The sequence below is a fragment of the Colobus angolensis genome, unplaced genomic scaffold, assembly GCF_000951035.1.
Source record: "Colobus angolensis palliatus isolate OR3802 unplaced genomic scaffold, Cang.pa_1.0 Scaffold78, whole genome shotgun sequence".
Taxonomy (NCBI): domain Eukaryota; kingdom Metazoa; phylum Chordata; class Mammalia; order Primates; family Cercopithecidae; genus Colobus; species Colobus angolensis.
Window position 1 is genome coordinate 10,447,866 of NW_012121598.1, and position 25,155 is coordinate 10,473,020.

General features: G+C 36.7%; 1 long non-coding RNA gene across 1 annotated transcript in view; it reads left to right on the forward strand.

The window, feature by feature from the left end:
• The window catches only part of LOC105502239, a 28,356-nt gene extending 5,027 nt beyond the window's left edge, over positions 1 to 23,329 (forward strand). The window contains exon 2 of the long non-coding RNA XR_001000307.1: positions 23,016 to 23,329. This is a non-coding gene — a long non-coding RNA (uncharacterized LOC105502239). The remainder of the gene's footprint in view (positions 1 to 23,015) is intronic.
• Positions 23,330 to 25,155: the final 1,826 nt, after the last annotated feature.

The window sequence follows — 25,155 nt, forward strand, 5'->3', positions numbered from 1 at the left end:
TTTTTTTTTTGAGATGGAATCTCGCTCTTTCACCCAGGCTGGAGTGCAATGGCACGATTTCGGCTCAGTGCAAGCTCCACCTCCTGGGTTTACCCGCCATTCTCTGCCTCAGCCTCCCGAGTAGCTGGGACTACAGGCATCCGCCACCACGCCTGGCTAGTTTTCATATTCATATATATAGAGAGAAAGAGAGATGAAGAGAGAGAATGGAATAAATCCCCCCTCCCCATAGAATGGAATTGACCCCATTTGATGATTCAACTTCACCCACAGAAGTTTTATATTCTAACGAAGTAAAAAATAAAGTTTTTTAAAATCCCTAAATGACCCAGAGCATGACTTCATTTTTGAAACATCAATACAGCAGTCTGTTACAGCACAAAGATCACAACAACCTGATTCTGGATTCCTAGGTCCTAGCCTCCATTATTAAAGTAACTGTAAATTTTTGAGCAAGTCACCTAGCCTCCCTTTGCCTCAGTTTCCCCATCTATCAAAGAATCACTCCTACTTACCCCAGCCAGTCTCACAGAACTGTCAGGAAAATCTACAAAACACTGAATGTGAATGGAGCCATGTGCATAACTTAAGTATTAAATGCTTATCAATAAACAGTGTAAAGTAACTTGTTAAACGGGATAGGCTTTTACCAAGTGATATTCATAAAATTTTTGCATCAAATGAAACAGAAGAAGTGCTTCCAGCCAAGATGGCATAACAAGAACTGGATTTACTCTCTACCCTGGACAGCTAAAAAACTGGACAAAGTATATGAAGCAACTCTCAAGGCATTGCATATCAGAAAGCAAAACACTGTAAATTCCAAAGAGACAGAAAACAACTTACTACTTGGAGAACATTTCCAATCCATGGCACAGGGAGGGAGGGACTCACTCTGAGCCCACATTTCTCCCTAAATTGAAGCGACAAACCTGGAAAATCTGGGGTATTCAGAGAAAGTAGAGTTCATAAGACACAGTACCAGAGAAGAGACAGCTGCACAGAAAAAGGAAACCAGAAATATGCAGGGAATTTCCTTCAATACTTCACCTGAGTACTGATCAACACATACATGTGAGAAAACTATTGAGCAAAAATCAACCTAGAAAATAAGTAGTGGGAACGGGGCTTGGAGTTCACAATGGAATGGAAATTGTGTCTGCTCCCAAAAGCCAGAGTGAGAACATTTCATAAACTACAAGGTATCATTTAGAGTACAAAAAAAGTCTCATTTCAGTGGGGGAAAAATTAAACCTGGGCCAAATGCAGGTCTGGTCTCACCTAACAAAACCGTTTTAAAGTCTCAAGAATACATGTATCAGAACATCACATTATACTCCATAAATACACACAATTATTATTTCTCAATTAAAAATAAAACTTTTAAAAATAAAGTTAAAAAAAGTCTCAAGAAGATCAAACTATTTTCAAATAACTGAACCACATCTCAGAACAAAATGCAAGAATATTTATAGGAATACCAAAATATCCAGCACATAGCAAGGTAAAATTCAAAATGTCTAGCATCCAATCAAAAATTACCACTCATGCAAAGAAGCAGGAAAATACATCCCATAATGAGAAGACTCAATAAAAACAAAAATGATACAGGTGATAGAATTATTAGACAAGCAAAATAAAACATTTGTTATAACTGCATTTTATACATTTAAGAAGCTGGGGAAAAGACTGAGTATATTAAACAGAGATGTTAAAGATATAAAAGAGACCCAAAATGAACTTCTAGAGATAAAAACTATAAAGTGTGAAATGAAAAATAAACTGAGTAGGATTGACAGCAGATTAATTTTTTCATTCAGAAAAAAGGAGTGAACTTAAAAGGACAGCAATAAGAACTGTCTAAAATGAAAAACAGAGAATCAGAACAAGAATGAATGAGCAAGAGAGAGAAAGAAAACAAACTGAAAAAATTAACAAAACATCAATGAACTATGGGACACTTTTGATCAAATATTTGTTTAATTAGAATCAGCAAAGGAGAGAGGAGAGACAGAAAGAATATTTGAAAAAATTGTGACCACAAGTTTCCAAATTTGAAAAAACCCACAGATTCAAAAAGTTCAACAAACTCCAAACAAAAACAACAAAGAAAACTACACCGGGTACAACATAATCAAATTTTTCAATACAAAGCAGCTAGCAGGAAAAAAAAAATTAGTACAATGGGCAAAGAAATTTGACAGCAAATTTCTCATTGCAATAAATGTAACCTAGAAGATAGTGGAACGACATTTTTTAAATAATTGAAAAAGAAAACCTAGGATTCTTTCCCAGTGAAAAAATTGTCTCTCAAAAATGAAGGTGAAATAAAAATATTTTCAGACAAGCAAAAGCTGAAAGAATTTCTATTATATAGCTGCAATACAACAAACCTTAAGGAGTCCTTTAAGCAAGATATCAGATGAAAATCTAGATCTACACAAGGGAATAAAAAGCAGCAGAAATCGTAAGAATGAGATAAATACAAACCTTTTTATATTACTTCATCTCTTTAAAAGATAACTGTGTAAAGCAAAACAACAGAAATGTATTGTAGGGTTCATAAAATACGTAGAAGTAAAATACACGATAACACTGTGTAAAAACTAGGTAGGAAACTGGATGTATTTTGTAAGTTCTTATTCTATATATGATATGGTAAAATGGTATCGTATCACTTGATTATAAACTGAAAAATTAAGGACATATTACAAATTATAAAGCAACTACTAAAATAACACAACAAAAATGTATAATAAATGAAAAGGGAAGATAAATTGGAACTACAAAAAATCTGTTAATCCCGAAGAAGGGAGAAAAAGTGAAAAGAGAACAAAGAATGTGTGACACAAATAGAAATCAAATAGTGTGAGGATCAATTTAAACTCAACTATATCAATAATCACCTTAAATATAAATGGTTTAAATACCATAAGTTTAAAACAGATATTGTCGAGTTAGATTTTTTTCCTTTTCCAAGTTATTGGTAAAGAAGTCAAATTAGGTTTTAAAGAGAGAGAGAGACCCACTTTATGCTATCTGCAAGAAATACACTTTAAATAGAAAGATACAAAAAATAAAAGTATATAAAAAGATGCATGATGCTGACGCTACTTAAAATAAAACTGTGGTAGTTATACTGAATATCAGACAAAGTCTATTTTAGTACAAAGAATATTAACAAGGATAAAGAGGACCATTACATAATGATAAATGGTCAATTCAGTTATGATAAATTGTATGAAAATTGATCAATTCATTAAGACCAGTAATAATTGACCAATTATCGTTAAAACCAATTCACTAAGACCAGTGATAACTGACCGATTAACCAATTGGTCAATAACCAATTGACCATTAATGGTCAATTCATTAAGAGAACATGAATATTCTAAAGGTTTATACAACTAATAATAGAGCTGTAAAAAAAATGAACTAAAAGAAGAAATGGACAAATCCATAATTACAGCCAGAGATTCAATACCCTACCCTCGATGATTTAACAAGCAGACAGAAAATCAGCAAGGATGTGGTAGACTTAAACACGATCAACTAAACTTGACCTGATTGGCATTTATAGAACACTCTCTACCCAACAACAGCAGAATACACCATCTTCTCAAGTGCACAGGAACATTTACCAAGATAAACCACAAGTTGGGCCATAAAACAAAGCCCAATAAAGTTAAAAACATTTAAGTCATAGAATATATGTTATCTGACCACAGTGAACTCAAATTAAAAATCAAAAACAGGCCGGGCGCGGTGGCTCAAGCCTGTAATCCCAGCACTTTGGGAGGCCGAGATGGGCGGATCACGAGGTCAGGAGATCGAGACCATCCTGGCTAACATGGTGAAACCCCGTCTCTACTAAAAAATACAAAAAATTAGCCGGGCGAGGTGGCGGGCGCCTGTAGTCCCAGCTACTCTGGAGGCTGAGGCAGGAGAATGGCGTGAACCCGGGAGGCGGAGTTTGCAGTGAGCTGAGATCCGGCCACAGCACTCCAGCCTGGGCAGCAGAGCGAGACTCCGTCTCAAAAAAAAAAAAAAAAAAATCAAAAACAGAAAAATATCTGGGCCAGGCACAGCGGCTCACATCTGTACCAGTGCCTTGGGAGGCTGAGGGGGAGAACGGCTCGAGGCCGGGAATTCCTGACCTGTCTGGGCAACTGAACAAGACCTCTTTCTACAGAAAATAAAAATAAAAAATATTGACCAGGCATGGTAGTATTCACCTGTAGTCCCAGCTACTCAGAAGGCTCCAGTGGGAAGATTGCTTGAACCCAGCATTTGGAGACTACAGTGAGCCATTATCATGCCAATCTACTGCAGCCTGAGTGACAAAGTAAGACCTAGTCTCAAAAAACAGAAAAGAAAAATATCTGGGAAATCTATATATATTTGGAAATTAAATAACACACTTCTAAATAACCCATAATAGGCCAAACAAAAATTAAAAGCTAAATCAGAAAATATTTTTAACTAAATACATATAAAAATACTACATATTAAAATGTGTGGGAGGCAGATAAAGCAATAGTTACTGGGAATTTTATAGCACTAAATACCAACGTTAGAAAAGAAGAAAGATCTAAATCAATTACTTCAGCTTTCACCTTAAAAAACCGGAAAGGAAAGAGCAAATTAAACTCTAATTAGGCAGAAAAATGAAATACTAAAGATCAGACCAGACAATACCATTAATCATCAGAGAAATGGAAATCAAAATCACTGTGAGATGCCATCTCGCACCCATTAGGATGGCTATTACCAAAAAGACAAAACATAACAAACATTGGCAAATATATGAAGAAAAGGGAACTCTTACACACTGTTGGTGGAAATGTAGATTGGTACAGCCATGATGGAAAACAGTATGGAGGTTTGCTAAGGAAATTAAAAATAGGACTACCATATATGCAGCCATCCAACTTCTGGGTATATCCAAAGGAAATGAAATCACCTTGTAAAGATATTTGCACTCTCATGTTTACAGCAGCATTATTCACAATAGCTAAGAAATGGAAACAACCTGTTTCTCAATAGACATATATCACAATTTCTTTATTCATATATATGTATGTGAATATATATACATATACATACACACATCTATATATCCATATATATAACATCCATATATATCTCCATATAGATATCCATATGTAATATCCATATATATCCATATATTCATATATATAATATCCATATATATATATATGCCTATAAAAGAACAAAATATTGCCCCACAGATGAGCTTGGAGGATGCTATTCTAAGTAAAATAAGCCAAAAACAAAAAGAAAAATGTTGTATGATGTCACTTAGATATGGAGCCAAAAATTCTTTTTTCAAATATACAAAGATAGAGAACAAAGTAATGATTGCCAGAGGTGAGAGGGAAAGAGGTGCAATGGGCCTCAATGAAGAAATGCAGGTCAGAGGATATAAAGTAGCAGATATATAAGATAAACAAGATAGAAATCTAAGGTACAACATAAGAACTAATAGGTAATAAAAGTGTACTTTATTTGAGATTCATGCTAAATGATTAGATTTTTAGCTGCTCTTGCCACAAAAATTAAAAGTATAACTATGTGAGATGATGGGTATTTTTATTTGCTTCACCATAGTAACCTTTTTTTACTATCTGTAACAGTACTGTCTCATAACATCATGTGGTATACCCTAAATTTATTTATAAGTTTATAAATAAAATTTTTTAAAGAAAGGCACAGCAGAAATCACTGAAATACAAAGCAGAAACACAGTAGAGAAAAGTCAATGAAATCAAGGTTGATTCTTTGAGAAAATCGATAAAACAATAGGCTTCTAGCCAAAGTGATCAAAGAGAGAAAATAGAAGTTACTAGGAGCAGAAATATGAAAGGTAACTACTACCAATTCTATAACAATTAAAAAGAATAATAGGTGAGTTTTAAAATTTATGCCAACAAATTTGACCATGAAAATTAAATGGACAAATTCCTTGAAAGACACAAACTACCACAGCTCACTCAAGAAGAAATATGTAACATGAATAGCCCTGTAACAAAGAAATTGAAGTTTAAAACATTTCACAAAGAAAATCCAGCCTCTTATCTTTTCATTAGTGAATTTTACCAAAAGTTTAATAAAGAAAAGATATCAACTCTATAAAAACTCTTCCAGTAAACTGAATAGAAAGAAAAACTTCCCAGTTGATTTTTTTTCCTTCTGAATTTCAACTGTTATTTTTGATAGCGTGGGTACATGTGTAAGTTTGTTATATGAGTATATTGCACCAGGTAGTAAGCATAGTACCCAATAGGTAGTTTTTCAGCCCACATGTCCTTAATGATTAGTGATATTACCCTAATACCAGCGCAATGTCATACAAATTCTAGACTAAAAAAAAGAAAGAAAGAAACCTACAGACCAATAGTCCTGTAAGGTTAAAGAGTACAAGGTAAATATATAAAAATCCATTACATTTCTATATATCACCAACAAATTGGAAGTTGAAATATTAAGAACCAATGCCATTTAAAATAGCATCAAAAAATATAAAATACGACAAATCTGACAAATCACACATAAGACCTGTACACTAAAATTATAAAACTAGCTGAGAAAAATTAAAGACCAAAACACATAGAAAAAAATACTGTGGTCAAGGATCAAAAAAATATTATTATTAAGATGTCCTCCAATTTTGTTCTTTCTCAGAACAAGCCTATTCTCAGTACATTACATTCTAATAAAAATTTTAGAATCAGCTTGTCAATTTCTACTGTAGAAAAAGAATAAAGTTAAAGGGTTTCCATTACTTGCCTTCAAGATTTATTATAGAATTACCTATAATTCTACAATTATCAAGTCAGTGTTGTATTAGTGCTGTGATTGACAAAAAGACCAGTGAAACAGAATGGAGAGTCTGAAAAACAGACCCACACATAGATGGATGACTAATTTTTCACAAGAGCGCAAAGGCAATGCAATGGGAAAGGGGGTCATTTCAAGAAATGGTGCTATAACAATTGGATGGCTATTTGCAAAAAAATTAATAATAATAAACTTTGATCCACACCTCTCATCATATTCAAAAATTAACTCAATATGGGTCATGGACCTAAAATGTAAACCTAAAACTATAAAACTTCCAGAAGAAAACATAGGCAAATACCTTTTGACCTTGAGTTAGGCAATGATTCTTAGATATGATACAAACAGAAACATTTATTTAAAAATCATAGGCTGGGTTCAATGTCTCATGCCTGTAATCCTAGCTCTTTGGGAGGCCAAGGCCAGCAGATGGATTGAGCCCAGGTGTTCTAGACAAGAAGGCAACATGGCGAAACTCCGTCTCTACAAAAAAGAGAAAAATTAGCCAGGCACAGTGGCACATGTCTGTAATCCCATCTACTTGGGAGGCTGAGGTGGGAGGATTGCTTGAGCCAGGCGGCGGAGGCTACAGTGAGCCGAAATTGCGCCACTGCGCTCCAGCCTGAGCAACAGGAGTGAAGCCCTGTCTCAAAAAAAAGACAAAAAGTCAAACTGAAATACATAAAAATTAAGAGTTTCTGTTCTTCAGAAGATATTTTCAAGAGAATGAAAAGACACACCAAAGACTAGAAGAAAACATTTTCAAAACAGTATTTGCAAATTATTTGTATCTGATCAGGAACTCACATCTATAGTGTATTTCAAAACCCAAAACTCAATAGCAAGAAAGAAAAAATATCTAATTATTTAAATGGTCAAAAGATCGGCACAAACATTTCATAAATATATATATATGGATGACAAGCACATAAAAATATGTTCAACATCATTAGTCATTAAGGAAATGCAAACTTAAGACTACAAGATACCATTATACATTTATTAGAATGTCTAAAATTAAGAATACTGATTGTGTCAAGTGTTGACTAAATTACAGAGCAACTGGAATTCCCATATGCTACTAATGGGAAAGCAAATGATACAACCACTTAGAAAAACAGTTTCCTTAGAAGTTAAACATATACCTACCATATAAGTTGTTCATTCCACTTTTAGGTTTTTTCTCAAGAGAAATAAAAACATTTGTCCATACAAAGACTTGTGTGAGACTGTTCATAGCAGCTATATTCACAAAAGCCATAGATTGTAGACAACTCAAATGTAAATCAACAAATGAATGGATAATAAAATTGTGGTATATCCATAAAATGGAATATTCTCAGCAACAAAAAGTGATAAATTATTATTATACAAAACGACATGGATAAATCTCAAAATAATCATGCTGAGTACAAGAAACCAGACCAAAAAAAAGAATACATACTCTGTAATGTCATTTTTATAAAATTCTGGAAAATGCAAACTAGTCTATGGTAACAGAAAGCAGATCAATGCTTATTGGGGGTATGGGGAAGTGGAGAGGAAAAACAAAAGGAAGGAATTAAAGGGATACAAGGAGATGGTTGGGGGTAATGGATGTATACAATATCTTAATTATGGTGATGCTTTCATGGGTGGATATATATGTCAAAACTTGTCAAGTGGTATTCTTTAAACATGTGCAATACCTCAATAAAGATGGTTTCAAAAACGACATTCAGTACATAGGTTAGGGTTCAAAATAGAGTCCAATTATTTGTCTAGAAATCAGTAGAGTGGAGATATGCCAAAAGCAATAGCCATAATCATTAGAGACCTTCATGCCACTAGACCTAGAGAGTACCTGGCTATAGGAATGCTTTCTTCATTATGCTCTCAGACAGGCAATTTTTTTTTATTTTACATGTTCTAAGTGCTGTGCTTTATCCATGTAATTTTGGTCTGTCTTTGAACAATATTCTAGCTCCATGCCCTCCCATTCTGATTAGAGGGTGTGCTATTTTTCCCTTGAAATATCTCACGCTCTTGGGGCCTGCCATCTAAGAAGAAGGCTTGTATTCACTCAGTTTTCCACACAGCATATTTCAAATATCCCAGTTCATAACTACCTTTATTGTTAAACATCAAACTCTTATTCAAACCATGTGGCGCCTGTTCTATAATGAGATGTTATGTGTCCAGGATCTAGAGATGCTGCGGCCAACTAGCTCTTGGAGTCAGAATGCTCCCCTTGAAATGTTCGTGTTATTTGGGCCTAGTTACCCAGCATTATCCATTCCCTGTTGCCCAGCACAATCTGAAATAATACAAAATATAATTTCACAAACATAGTTCTGATCACTATGCTAAGAGTTAAGTGGATACAGTGAAAAAAAAGTTATTACCATCAGAAAGTGAAGGTGGCCACTTTCACTTCCCAAAACATGGAGTAGATGTACACTTTCCTATTCCTTGCACTAAGTACAACAAAATACCAAGGATGTTATATAAAATGAAGTCTAAGCAGACTGAAAATTAGGGAAGATGGATAAGATAAGGACCTTGGAAGCCAAAGAATGATAGAGTGGTGGGTTCTCTGGGTTGTTTTGGATCATATATATATCCCAGAATTGGAGTTAAAGAATCTAGCCGCCCAGAAATGTCAATGGGTACAAACCACAAAAAAAAGAACGTAGCCAAAAGAACAGGAGTCAGTTTAGTGACACAGAAAACTTTTAGACGATAATTGCTCTATTCCAACCAAACACCACAGGGAGAAAAGAAAAAAAAGCTATGCTCCTGGAACTTTCTGCAAGATAGACCATATGATAGGCCATAAAAATGAGCCTCAGTAAATTTAAGAAAATTGAAATTATATCATGCACTCTCTCAGATCACAGTAGAATAAAACTGGAAATCAACTCCGAAAGGAACCTTCAAAACCATGTAAATACATGGAAAATAAATAACCTGCTCCTGAATGAGCATTGGGTAAAAAATGAGATCAACATGGAAATTTAAAAATTCTTCAGACTGAATGACAATAATGACACAACCTATCAAAAGCTCTGGGATACAGCAAAGGCAGTTGCTAAGGCGAAAGTTCATAGCCCTAAATGCCTACATCAAAAAGTCTGAAAGGGCATAAATAGCCCATCTAAGGTCACACCTCAAGGAACTGGAGAAACAAAAAGAAACCAAACCCAAACACAGCAGAAGAAAGGAAATAACCAACATCAGAGCAGAACTAAATGAAACTGAAAAAAAACAAACAAAAAAATACAAAAGATAAATGAAACTACAGCTGGTTCTTTGAAAAGATAAATAAAATTGATAGACCATTAGCAAGATTAACCAAGAAAAGGACAGAGAAAATCCCAATAACGTAAGAAACAAAACAGGACACAATGGTGCTGGGATAACTGGCAAACCACATGTAGGAGAATGAAAACTGGATCCTATTCTCTCACCTAATACAAAAATCAATTCAAGATAGATTAAATATTACAACTGATGCCACTGAAATACAAAAGATCATTCAAGGCTACTATGAACACCTTTATGCACATAAACTAGAAAACCCAGAAGAGATGGATAAATTCCTGGAAAAATACAGCCCTCTTAGCTTAAATCAGGAAGAATCAGATACCCTGAATAGACCAATAACAAGCAATGAGATTGAAATGCTAATTTAAAAATTACCAACAACAACACAAAAGTTAAGGACCAGACGGATTCACAGCAGAATTCTACTAGACATTCAAAGAAGAATTGGTCCCAATCCTTTTGACACTATTCCACATGATAGACAAAGAAGAAGCCCTCCCTAATTAATTCTATGAAGCCAGCATCACCCTAATACAAAAACCAGGAAAGGACACAACCAAAAAAGAAAACTACAGACCAGTATCCCTGATTAACATAGATGCTAAAATCTTTAACAAAATACTAGCTAACCAAATCCAACAACATATCAAAAAGATAATCTACCATGATCAAGTGGATTTCATATCAGGGATATAGGGATGGTTTAATATACACAAGTCAATAAATATGATACACCACATAAACAGAATTAAAAACAAAAATCATATGATCATCTCAATAGATGCAGAAAAGGCATTCAACAAAATCCAGCATCCCTTTATGATTAAAATCCTCCACAAAATCGGCATACAAGGGACATACCTTAATGTAATAAAAGCCATCTATGAAAAACCCACAGCCAACATAATATTGAATGGGCAAAACTTGAAAGCATTCCCTCTAAGGACTGGGACAAGACAAGGATACACACTCTCATCACTCCTCTTCATCATAGTACTGGAAGTCCTAGCCACAGCATTCAGACAAGAGAAACAAATAAAGGGCATTCAAATTGGTAAAGAGAAAATCAACCTGTCGCTGTTTGCTGACAATATGATCATTTACCTTGAAAATCCTAAGGACTCCTCCAGAAAGCTAGAACTGATAAAAGAATTCAGCAAACTTTCCGGATACAAGATTAATGTACACAAATCAGTAGTTCTTCTACATACCAACAACAACTAAGCAGAGAATTAAATCAAGACCTCAACCCTTTTTATAATAGCTGCAAAAAAAATCAAAGACTTAGGAATGTACCTAACAAAAGAGTCAAAAGACATCTACAAGAAAAACTACAAAACACTGCTGAAAGAAATGACAGATAACACAAACAAATGGAAACACATTCCATGCTAATGGATGAGCAATACTGCCAAAAGCAATCTACAAATTAAATGAATCCCCACCAAAATATCACCATCATTCTTCACAGAATTAGAAAAAAAATTCTAAAATTCATATGGAACCAAAAGAGTCCACATAACCAAAGCAAAAAGAACAAATCTGGAGGCATCACACTACTTAATTTCAAACTATACTATAAGGCCATAGTCACCATAACAGCATGGTACTGGTATAAAAATAGGCATATAGACCAATGGAACAGAATAGAGAACCCAGAAATAAACCCAAATACCTACAGCAACTGATCTATCAACAAAGCAAACAAAAACATCAAATGGGGAAAGGACACCTTTTCAACAAATGGTGCTGGGATAATTGGCAAACCACATGTAGGAGAATGAAACTGGATCCTAATCTCTCACCTAATACAAAAATCAACTCAAGATGGATTAAGATCTTAAACCTAAGATCGGAAACTATAAAAATTCCAGAAGATAACATTGGAAAAACCATTCTAGACATTGGCTTAGGCAAGGATTTCATGACCAAGAACCCAAAAGCAAATGCAATAAAAACAAAGATTAATAGCTGAGACCTAATTAAACTAAAGAGCTTTTACACTCCCCCCACCCCCCCCCACCAGCAAAAGGAACAGTCAGCAGAGTAAACAGACAACCCACAGAGTGGGAGAAAATTTTTACAATCTATACATCTGACAAAGGACTAATATCCAGAATCTACAACAAACTCAAACAAATCAGTAAGAAAAAGCCAACAATCCCATCAAAAAGTGGGCTAAGGACATGGATAGACAATTATCAAAAGAAGATATAGAAATGGCCAAAAAACATATGAAAAAATGCTCAACATCACTCATGGATCAGGGAAATTCAAATCACAACCACAATGTGATACCATCTTACTCCTACAAGAATGGCCATACTCAAAAAAATTTAAAAAAGTAGATGTGGCATGGATGCACTGTACTCAGAGGAAAAAAAGTCACTATTCAAAAAAGATACTTGCACATGCATGTTTATAACAGCACAATTCACAATTGCAAAATTGTGGAACCAATCCAAATACCCATCAATCAACAAATGGATAAAGAAACTGTTATATAGATATAGATATACATATAGATATAGATATAAATACAGATATAGATATCACAGCCATAAAAAGGAATGAATTAACAGCATTTGCAGTGACCTGGATGAGATTAGAGACCTGGATGAGATTAGTAAGTCAACTAACTCAGGAATGGAAAACCAAACATCTTATGTTCTCACTGATATGTGGGAGCTAAGCTATGAGGAAGCAAAGGCATAAGAATGATACAATGGACTTTGGGGGACTTGGGGGGAAGAGTGAGAGGGGATGAGGAATAAAAGACTACAAATATGGTACAGTGAATACTGCTCAGGTGATGGCTGCACCAAAATCTCACAAATCACCACTAAAGAACTTACTCATGTAACCGAATACCACCTGTACCCCAAAAACTTATGGAAAAATTTAAAAAAAAATTTTAAATAAAAGCTATGGTCCTACCCCACCCATGCTAGCACAGGCTAAGTAGGCAGCCTAGACTTCTAACCTAACAAGGCTGTAATAAGGTGTCCCAGCATCTCTGACAGAATGGTATCCAGTGAGGGAGCTGAGACTATCTTTCCTGACAGCCGGTAATGAGGCCTCCCCACAATATTGGTGGAAACCATATGAGGAGCCTAGACTTCCAACTCACTCAGCAGCAAGGAGACATACTTCCCTTCCTGGTGGGGAAGTGTCAGAGGAGGCCTGGAAGAGAATCAGGACTTTCACCAACACCCACCAGTAATGAGATCACTCTCACCAAAGTGTCAGTGCAGACCACATGGAGAGCTAGAACTCTCACTCCCGTCCAGCAGTTACAAAGAGTCCCGTACCTTTGGTGTCAACAGAGGCCAGATGGGTTAGAAATTTTACCTGTACCTGATAGCAACAAGTTAGTGACCTCCCCTTCCCCTGCTGGAGCAGTGTCTGAGAAGCTAGTCATAACAGAAAGTTTAAATAAGATCCAGAATCTTATGAAAATATCTAGGTTTCGAGCAAAAATTACTTCTCAATGAACCAGGAATATCTCCAAATGACCATTCACTGGGAAAAGAAAGCCTCTTCAACAAATGATGTTAGGAATACTAGACAGCCACATGCAAAAAAAAAGGTGAAGTTGAATTCTTACCTTACACCACATATAAAAAGTTAACTCCAAATGAATCAAAGACCTAAATGTAAGAGCTAAAACTATAAAACTCTTAGAAAGAAAAAAAACAGAAGGGGAAACTCATGTCATTGGATTTGGCGAAGTTTTCTTGAATATGGTACCAAAACCACAGACAACAAAAGTAAAAACAGACAAATTGAACTACACCAAAATTTAAGATTTCTGTGCATCAAGGAATATAATAGAGCAAAAAGGTAACTTATGAAATAAAACAAAATATTTGTAAATAATATATCTGGTAAAAGGTTAATATCCAGAATATATACAGAACTCTTACAATTCAGAAACAATAAAATCAACCCAATTTTAAAATGAGCAAAGGTCTTAAATAGGCATTTCTCCAGAGATGATATACAAAGGACCAACAAGCCCATGAAAAGATGCTCAACATCACAAATCATTAGGTAAATGCAAGTCAACCCACAAAGAGATACCACCTCACACCCATTAGATAGTCACTAACAAAAGAACAAAAAACAATAAGTATTTTTTACTTAATAATAAGGATGTGGAGAAACTGGAACCCTTTTGCATTGTTGGCAGGAAACGTAAAATGGTGCAGCCGCTATGGAAAACAGTATGGCAGTTCCTCAAAAAATTAAAAATAGAATGACCATATGACCTAACAATTTTACCTCTGAGACTGGAAGAGATACTTGTATATGCATGTTCATGGCAGCATTGTTGACAACAGCCAAGAGGTGGAAGCAACCCAAGTGTGCATCAACAGATGAACGGATAAGCAAAATGTGTTACGTACATACAATGGAAGATTATCCTTAAAAAGGAAAGAAACTGACAAATCCTACAGTGTGTCTGAACCTTGAGAACACTGCGCTAAGTGAAGTAAGCCTGTCATAAAAATACAAATACTGTATGATTTCACTATATAACAGATACTTCACTATATGAAGTATCCAAAGTAGTCAAATTCATGTAAACAACAAGAATGGAGTTTGCCAGCGATCGGAGAAGAGGGGGAAATAGGGAATTGTTGTTTGATAGAGTTTCAGTTTTGTAGGATGAATCCCATCAAGATTAGTTGCACAACAGTATGGCTATACTTGACACTACTGAACTGCACACCTAAAAACGGTTAAGATCATAATTTTTATGCTGTGTGAACTTTACCACCAATGAAAATTTAAAAACCATTTTTAATCAATTGTTGCCATAAACATTCATATACAAATTTTTACCTGACTCTAAATTAAGTGTATTGCACCATCTTACATTCTTATCAACAATAAGTGATCCAGTTTCTCCACATCTTCTCTAGCATTTTGATATAAGTTCTGGGATACACGTGCAGAACCTTCAGGTTTGTTACATAGGTATACATGTGTCATGGTGGTTTGCTGCAACTATCAACCCATCACCTAGGTTTTAAGCCCCCAAAGCATTAGCTATTTTTCCCGATGCTCTCCCACCCCTCACTCCCGACAGGCCCCGGTGTATGTTGTTCCCCTCCCTGTGGACACTATTTTTAATATCAGCTATTCTGATAGCTGTGTAATAATATCTCATTGTAGTTTTAATTTGTATTTCCCCAGTGGCTAATGATGTTGAACATCTTCCCACATGCTTATCTGCCAACTGCATATTCTCTTTGGTGAAATGTCTCTCTATATCTTTCACCTTTTTTTAAATTAGATTTCATTTTTATTACCTAGTTTACAAATTATGTAAAATTTGCAAGATTTTTCAGAAACGAAAGTGTCTACCTATGAAGAAAACAAACACATGAGTACAAATAAAATTTTAAAAGACAACATTTGATTAAACAAACAAAAGAATAAACAATAACACTCTGCAGTTTCTCAATAGTGACATATAACTAATACCTGTGGTGATAAATATATTAATGGTTCTCTGGCCCACTGAGTCACTTTGAAATAGACCCAATATCCTGGCTGTCATCCATGATATGACAGCTTACATTCCAGAGGTGCTGCAGGAATCACTTCAGTGGGTCAGTCTCCACCAATTCAGGAACGAACCATGTTCTTTAGTCAGACATGAGGTTGAAACAAGTCTGTTTAACTCAACTGAAAGAGAATGTCTGTTTCTCCTAACTCCCTACTGCCTTCCTCAAGTTTACCAGCAGAACAAAGTAATCATAATTATAATAATAGCTACTAGCATAAGCACAGTTTTTATAGTTTATGAAAGGTTTTCAAAATTAACTTAATCTTCTGTTGTCTTATCTACTTCAGTAAAAGTAAAATGTTATTGCAGTTAAAAAATTAACTGATGTTTTACAATTCTCAGGAATGCTGCAAGCCTAGAAAATAATCATTAAAATTATACTTTATTCTGCTGAATCAATGAAATTTTTGGAAACAACCTCAACCTCCAACCCCAACCCCCCTGCCAAGGGCAGCTTAGCAGTGCTTAAAGAAATCCAGAATTTTTCTCCAAACACATATTGGAATTTTTATTAGTTGACCTCCGCAGCTAGACCAAAGAGCTGAGATCAGACTAAAGATCAAAAACATCTTTTTTCCCTATGAGTAGTACCCCTCTGGTTTTTTATCAAAACACATTCTTCTTGAGTTTGAATATTGAATAACCATCTCACACTTCAGTTGAAGAATTGAATTCACCTTGTTTTCACATGTTGCTATGCTTTCAACCACACTCTCACAGTGGATTTACATCACTGGAACTTTTGTGGACTATTCCCAAGTTTTTCCACTAAACAGCTATTGTCTGTGTCCTCCTTAGATTCAAATTATGCACTAGAATTCCATCATCTAGATCCGTCAACAAGCTTCTTCACTTTTAATTCCACTTTCTTGGTTCTCTGAAGCTTTTTTTCCGTCTCTAGTTTGTTTCCTTAACGTAATCTGCATTTAACGATCTCTGTATTCTTGAAAAGTACCTTTTTTACTCCTCCTTGTGGAGAACCTCTGCTAAGGCAGTGCAGAAGGGAAATGCAGGGTTGTAGTCCCCACACAAAGTTTCCACTGGGGCACTGCTTAGTGGAACCGTGAGAAGAGGGCCACCGTCCTCCAGACCCCAGAATGTTGGATCCACCAACGGCTTGAACCATGTGCCTGCAAAAGCCACAGACACTCAACACCAGCCTGTGAAAGCAGCCAGGATGTCTGTACACTGCAAAATCACAGGGCTAGAGCTGCCCAAGGCCATGGGAGCCCACCTCCTGCATCAGCATGACTTGAGACACAGAGTCAAAGAAGATCATTTTGGAACTTTAAGGTTTAATGACTGCCCTATTGGATGCATGGCGTCTGTGGCCCCTTTGTTTTGGCCAATTTCTCTCATTTGGAATGAGTGTATTTGCACAATGCCTGTACCCCCATTGTATCTAGGAAGTAACTAAGTTGCTTTTGGTTTTACAGGCTCATAGGTGGAAGGGACTTGCCTTGTCTCAGATGAGACTTGTGCTGTCAAGTTTTGAGTTAATGCTGAAATGAGTTAAGACTTCGGGGGACTGTTGGGAAGGCATGACTGGTTTTGAAATGTGAGGGCATGAGATTTGGGAGGGGCCAGGGGCAAAATGATATTTGGCTGTGTCCCCACCCAAATCTCATCTTTAATTGTAGTTCCCACAATTCCCACATGTTGTGGGAGAGACCCAGTGGGAGGTAACTGAATCATGAGGGCAGATCTTTCCCATGCTCTTCTCATGATAGTGAATAAGTCTCACGAGATCTAATGGTTATATGAAGGGGAGTTCCCCTACACACGCCCTCTTGCCTGCAGCCATGTAAGACATGACTTTGCTCCTTATTCACCTTCAGCCAGGATTGTGAGACCTCCCCAGCCATGTGAAACTGCGAGTCCATTAAACCTTTTTCCTTTATAAATTACCCAGTCTTAGGTATATCTTTATTAGCAGTGTGAGAACAGACTAATACACTCCTTTAGTTAATACCAAATAACAAATCAACAGGCAATAAAGATTCTCATGCAAACAATTAGAAGTGTGGAGATTCTTCAAAGTCATTATTTATTATAATTTTAAGAAATCCATAACATTTCCTTAGGGCTTTCATTTATCTATTGTGTACCAAGAACCAAAGATACAATGATTGACTAGGTGAGATTGCCACCCTTGAGAAGCTCACATTCGAGAGACAAACACGTAAACTAACAATTGCAGTACAATGAGGTCATCACCATGATAAAGCCATGGACAAAGTGCCTTGAAATCCTGAGAAGCAAACTGGTTAATTTAAAATGCAATATGAGTGTGAGCTTAGAAAGAAAGATAAATATAAAGTAAGCAACAAGCTAAGGAGATTCATACACACATGCAGCTCTTACTGAGCTATCATCAGATGCATGGCATTCTCCTAAGCACATGACACCATTACAATGGACAGAGCAGGTCCACTTACACATGTATCTTACACTCTGCTGGGGGAGATGGATAATTATGAAACACATTTTTTTAGCAGTAAGTATTACAATGAAAATCAAACAAGGTAACTGAGTGAGGAGTGATTTGGGAACTATTTTAAGCTGGCTAGCCAGTAAGAGTCTATTTAATGCCAAAGAATGGGATTTCACTGCCCAGATTTTGTTTCTTGACAGGCCCATCATTTCAATACTGCTTACTAGAGATATCTCACAAAGACTAAAGAATGTTTAGCAAAAGACTTCATAACCTGATTAAAAGCACTTGCTACTAAAAACCAAGAGGGTGTCAGAAGAAAACCTAGGAATTAATGCAAAGCTATGAGAGCTGAGTCATAAAGATAAAAAGAAAAACTCATAATGGAAACTATGCCTAGTAATTCTCAGGAGAAAATGGAACAATTTCAGAAGAACTAATACTTTTTTTCTTTTTTCTTTTTATTTTATTTTACTTTAAGTTACAGGATGCATGTGCAGAATGTACAGGTTTGTTACATAGGTATACATGTGCCTTGGTGGTTTGCTGCACCCATCAACCCATTATCTAGGTTTTAAGACCCGCATGCATTAGCTACTTGTCCTAATGCTCTCCTCCTCCCCTTCCCCACCCCCCACTGACAGGACCCAGTGTGTTTTGTTCCCTTCTCTGTGTCCATGTGTCAGAAGAACAAATAAGTATCCTTAATAAGTGAAAAGGCAATAACTGATGCAAGTTTCTTGTGAATTCTTCCAGAGGTACCCTATGCATAGGGTGCTTGTGAATCTTTTTCTTAGGGTGTGATCTGGTTTGTGTGTGGGGGAGAACATACCCTAACTTGCTATAAAACTCTTCTGTACTAATTTTTCATATTTAAAGCATTTTAGAAATTATTCTATATCAGTACACAAAACTTTGTCTCTTTTTTAAAAGCTGCATATTGACCTATTATTTATTTAACCATTAAATTTGCAGTGTAAATGACAGACATTGAGGTCGTGTGAGGAATTGGCCACCTGTTCACCAAACTCGTTTCTTTTTCCTGAACACACAGCTGGGCCTTATTTCCCAGCTTTCCTCACACTTTGGTGTGGTCCAATGACCGTGTCCTAGCCAATAAAATGTGAATAGAAATGATGGGTGCCATTTCCAGGCCTGGCCCATGAACACCTGATCCTCCATGCTGCTACCCCTTTCACCAATTTGATGCACATAAACAAGATGACCTTAGCAAGCTCATGCTGAAAATGGTGGAACCACAGAATACAAGGATCCTGAGTTTCTGAATCAATATTTGAAGGAGAACCACCAATCAATCAGGGACACCCATGCTGGACTTTAAATAAGTGATAAATCAACTTCAAATGTGTTTGAACTATTGGAGGATTTGTTAGTTACAGTAAATAGTATTATTATATAAAGTTGTTCCCATTTCTACTACTGTAGAAACTGGAGTGTTGAATTTTACCTGAGACCTGTGCTCCTGGAAAACAGGGGTGATTAAAGACATCTCCCCACTCTTTTGTGTTCTCTTCTAAAGAGAAACACGCTTCCCCATGTGCCTTAGCCAGACATGGACACTCCAAATATCCAAATTTTGTCTTACACATGATTAGCTGAACTGTTTTATTCCCTATAAGCAATAGAAGCAAAATATCTATTAACCAAACTTTGGTTAAATTTCTCTCCCTTCCCCAGGCTCACCCTCAGCCTGAGGGAGCATAAACTCCTCCTTAACTGTCCCTTCCAACAGTAAGCTGTCCTGAGAGTTAATACATGTGGTGAGCACATGGTTGGTGTTAAACAAATGTTAGCTATTACTATGAATGGACTTAGTGGACTTCATCAGTTCACCAGTTTCCTGATGGGAGCCCCAAGGCTTCCCTCAATTCTCATTTTCCTTTCACTACCCCTTCCCTCTCCAGAGGGCCCACACTACAGTCATTCCTAAGAACCCTGGCTTATGAACCCCAATAGCAAAGGAAGGAGAGAGAAGCAGAAACAGGGGGAAAAAAAGAGGGAGGAAAACTGACAATGAAAGCCAGCCTTCTGCTTCACTCACACTGATGTTAGAGCAGAAGTGGAATGCTTAAAAAGGAAGATAAAACTGCCACAGCTTTAGAACACCTTCATGTAAATTAATAGGTTTAGCACAGCCTAGAAAGACATGTCAAAATCAGAGGGAAACAGCTGGGAGCACTGGTTGAAGTCTTCAGCCAACTTTGGCTGTGAACAACTTTGTGCCTTATTACAGCTCTCCACTCTCTCCCCTGAGCTTGGCATGGGGCCTAGCACATAGAAGGCACTCAATAAAACTCTCAATGAATGAATGAAGGAACCACCACACAGTTTCTCCATTGAGAGAAATCATCTAGCCATAGATCTGGCCGTTAATACCAGTCAAGGAGGTCCTTTAAGACTTTTTTTCTTAAGTTCAAATCAAATCTCTACATAATTTTTTCAAGAGATTCAACAGGTAGAAAGGCAGAAGATCTTTTGATGAAGCCTTTGTAGTCCTCCATTTACTAGTCAGCTTTTGGGTGGTGATCTAGGCTTTTCTGGATAATACTCACACATTATGGTTAAAACCCCAGGGAAGTCTTTTCCTCCCAATTTTTACCTTCCTTCTCAGTTTCCCTTAAGGTGTTGTCCCTTCTAATACCATTCTAATACCATTCTAAATCAGAAAAATACCTGTGAGCCTGTGAAGCCACTTGGGCCCCTTACAGGTGAGGAGAGGATGGTGGAGGGCTGAGGAGGCTAGAATACAGGAAGGCGTCATGCCATCTTCTAGCTTTCAGTGCAGTGGTCCTGAGGGAAAAGTCAGGCAGCTGTAAAAGATGAGGGTCAGGTGAGGGTTAGGCCAGAAAATCTCTATAAGCCTCTCAGTTCTAACATTCTGTAAAACTGAGCATGCCACCTAACAGTATTGTAGTAAGGTTGAGTTTTTCATTGAATTTATAACTGGTTCTACATGCTAGGCATGAACATATGTCCCCTAACCCAAATCCCCCTTCATAGAAGGATTTGATGTCCAGCATGGAGACTGTGATCAGCAAGACAGCTTCCAGCTGTCAGCTGCTTCAGGGTCTAGTTCAGCTGTAGAGAGCTGTCTCACCCGAGGTCATGCCATTCCAGGACAGCCAACTTCCAGTGACTGGGCAAGGAGGCTATACAGGCACAGCCATTTGGTCCAAAGCAAGGTACCCTAACAAGCAATACTTGCCCACAGCTGCCTGCCCCAGGTTGGCCGAAGCTTGGTCAGACTGGCATCACAGTTTAACCTCTCCTTCTGCCCAATCCTGCTTCCCCTTCCCTTCACAGGTGCTGAACCCTAATAATTCATCTGTTACCCCAAACTCTGCTGGAAGCATCTGCTTCCAGAAAACCCTACCTATGACATTTTATACGAGTCCAAAGGGTGAGTTTCTAAATTACTTGGAATAAATAAATGGCCTCCCAAGAGGACTATTCCAAAGAACTAGTTTCACTGGGAGAGGTAAGCTCTATTACGTTGGTTTGCAGGGGGAAACTGCTTCAGCACTTAATACATTTTAGTCCTTTAAGGAAGAGATTGTGATCCTCTGTTATGGGCAAATACAGAATTTGTGGCTGCGAGGAAAGTTTTGATTCAGAGACCTATGGGCTAAATTCACCTTGAATTTGGTGTCCGTGTGATGCTGGAAAGCGATGGTACGTGGTGGGAGCAAAGAATAAGAAAAGCCAGTGCAAGTCCAATGACTCATGCAGTTTGAAGGTGGATCTGTTTGGGTCATGTCTAGGAAAAAGGTGAAGCTATCACTGCTAATGGGATGGCAGCTCAAGGAAATTTAAAGGCTGTTACCAAGGCAATCTGAAGAACCGGTGTGCAATCTTAGCTGCCTCTTTTCTGCGGGGAAATCAGCAATGAGAATAGGACAACCAAACAGAAATCTCTGTTTTTCAAAACCTACTAAGTTGTCCTAATTCCCCTGCAAAATAAAATTCTCCTCAGAGAGAACGTCTTATGAAAATGATGTCCTTAATGAAGGTGAATGCTGATTTATTGCAGAAGAAATAAAGCAGGAATTAGAAAGAACTTTGTATGGCACACAATGATAGGCATCCTCTGAAATACACATTTATGTGGTTACTTGGACATGTGGTTTAAACATGCTTTAGAAAGTTTTACTAAATATAGAGCTATCATTTATAGTTGGTTAAATTCAATGTTTATGGCTCTTCTTATAAAATGTCGCTTAGGAAAATAACTCCATTTTAAACTAGAGCTAAAATTTGTAGCAGACAATATTAGACACTTACCTGCACTCAAATACAGCCAGAAGTACCTGGAAATTTACTTTCCCCTGAAGCAGCCCTTGACCAATTATTGACAAATGTAGGGTATGAAGGTCCAGCTCTCTTGTCTGGGAGTAAGAGTAAGAGCTAGTGACAATCCCATCACCAGGATTAACTTAACCTCTATGGTTCCCAGCGAGATCAAGTTGAAGCTTCCCCCTGTGGGACCTCGCATGAAATCATATCCTTAATTGGTTCCCACTCCTTCCCTGTCTTTCTCTCCCTACTCCCCTGCCAGTCTCCCCTGGGAGAACTGGTACAATAAATCACTTGCACACAAACCTTGCCCTTGAGTCAGTTCCTAGAGAACCCTCTCTAAGACCATTGTATCCCGAATGTCCTGGCCCTCAATAGCTTATAGATCATAAAATAAAATTACATTCTTTTTATACCACAAAAATCATAGCATATGCCTCCTTTTATTCTGTTATTCATTCAAAAGATATACTGTGCTAAGAGCTGGGGATACAGAGGCAAACATAGTTTCTATCTTTGCAGAGATTAAACCCCAGGTCTGAGAGTCAGATAACAGCCCTCTTCAACATAACCAGTCAAGTTTGGCGCTCCAGTCCCTGAGCCATGTTGGTCCGTCCTGCTTTGACTCCACCCCTTTTCCACATCAGTTCCTGTGAAGCCACCCCAGAAGAACACCACTATTCATTTACATTGGCTGATTCTCCATATTTCCAAACCTTCCAGTCCTCAAGAAACAAGTACAGCTGAGTTCTGGGTAGAAATGGAGAACATGACCCCTCTCCTCACTCTGTGCCATGTTTTATATAAGAAATAAAGAAGAAGCATATAAATATATATGTGCATATGTTTGCATGTTTGTATTTACACATATATATTAATATGTAATATAAATACAAAATATATCTTATTTTTATGAAAAGAAACTAACAAAAATGAGGGGAAGTTTGGAAGAGATAGAAATGAGAATATTTCCGAGTATATTTTTATACAGTTTTTAGTTTTGAAACATGTAAATGTTTTACATATTCAAAAAAATAAAATTAAAAAAGAAAAATGTACTCCATTAAACAAAATACAAGTAGAAATAAATGATGCAAATTATATTTCAGTTTGATAAAATATCCACCCAGAGGAAATAGTTAGTTTGAATAACATATAAATGCAATCAGTAGATTTATTGCTAGTAGAAATAAGAAAATAAGTGTGTATTAATGTTATTAGAAACCAAGATTTTCAATGTAAGACAATACATGATAATAAAAGAAATAAATAAAAATGCCATAATTTTAATTACAAACACTATGAATTCATTATTCTTTAAAAAAAAACTTTGTCCACCAAAAATCGTCAAAGAGCAATAATAGTCCAGAAGGAACAAGGCATCTAGCCCCTAGATCTTGGTTTCTAATTCTCCACTAATATATATACCGGGGTTCCCTGCAAAAAAAAACCTGATTTTAGGAAATGTGCAAGATAAGCCAAGAACATCTTGTTATGTCAAAAAACAAAACAGTGCTCAAAGACTAACAGAGTCATGTTGAAAGGACCCATAACCCAGTTTGCAGGAGTATCTACTGTCCTTTGAAACAAATGTGAACATCAGAAAGAATATCTATGATGGTTGTAATACTCTGAATAAACAAACATCCATGAATTCATAATGAAACTCAAGAAAGAGAAGCAAAGGAGAAGAAAGAGGGAAAGAAAGAAGCTCTTATTTCGTAATAAATGTAAAAGTAATAATGGAATTTCAGAAAATTACCACATTGCTATCCCTACTGTAAAATTTGTCACAGGCAAAGTTCCTTAATGGATGCTAAAACCATTGAGTGAAAAGTCTCTCTCCACAGATTGCTTATGAGTTGCAAAGGGTAAAGGGTACTCTTATAATGGCGCAATCTGGTAGTCACCATCTTAACCAAGTGACCAAACCTGAGTTTCTAATAGTAGGATAACTGGACCTTGCATGCCTTATTATACAATGCAATAAGAAGTATACAATGTATGAAATATTCTTGCCAGACAGATTTAACCTAAATCTAATCAAGCTTCTAAACCTAACTTCTGATGTACAGACAAGGAAATAGCAGTACAAGTTCAATAACACTATGAAGAAGCAAGCAGAAAAATCTGGAATTCGGGACATTTTACATGACAACTGGCTGGGATTCTTTTAAAAATCAGTGTAAACTGGGAGGCCGAGGCGGGCAAATCACGAGGTTGGGAGACCGAGACCATCCTGGCTAACATGGTGAAACCCCGCCTCTACTAAAAATACAAAAAATTAGCCAGGCATGGTGGCGGGTGCCTGTCATTCCAGCAACTCGGGAGGCTGAGGCAGGAGAATGGTGTGAACCCAGGAAGCGGAGCTTGCAGTGAGCTGAGATCGCGCCACTGCACTCCAGCCTGGGCGACAGAGCAAGACTCCGTCTCAAAAAAAAAAAGTGTATAAATATTCTAGATAAAGAGACTAAATATCCATAACAACCAAATGCAATGTGTGAGCCCTTATTAATCATGATTTTAAAAATAAGTATATACATTACATTTTTGAGACAACTGGGGAAAACTGAATATGGATTGGATATTAAATATGATGGAACTATTGTCATTTCACATAACAATATTGTGCATGTGTAGGACAACATTCCTTTTTTTAAAG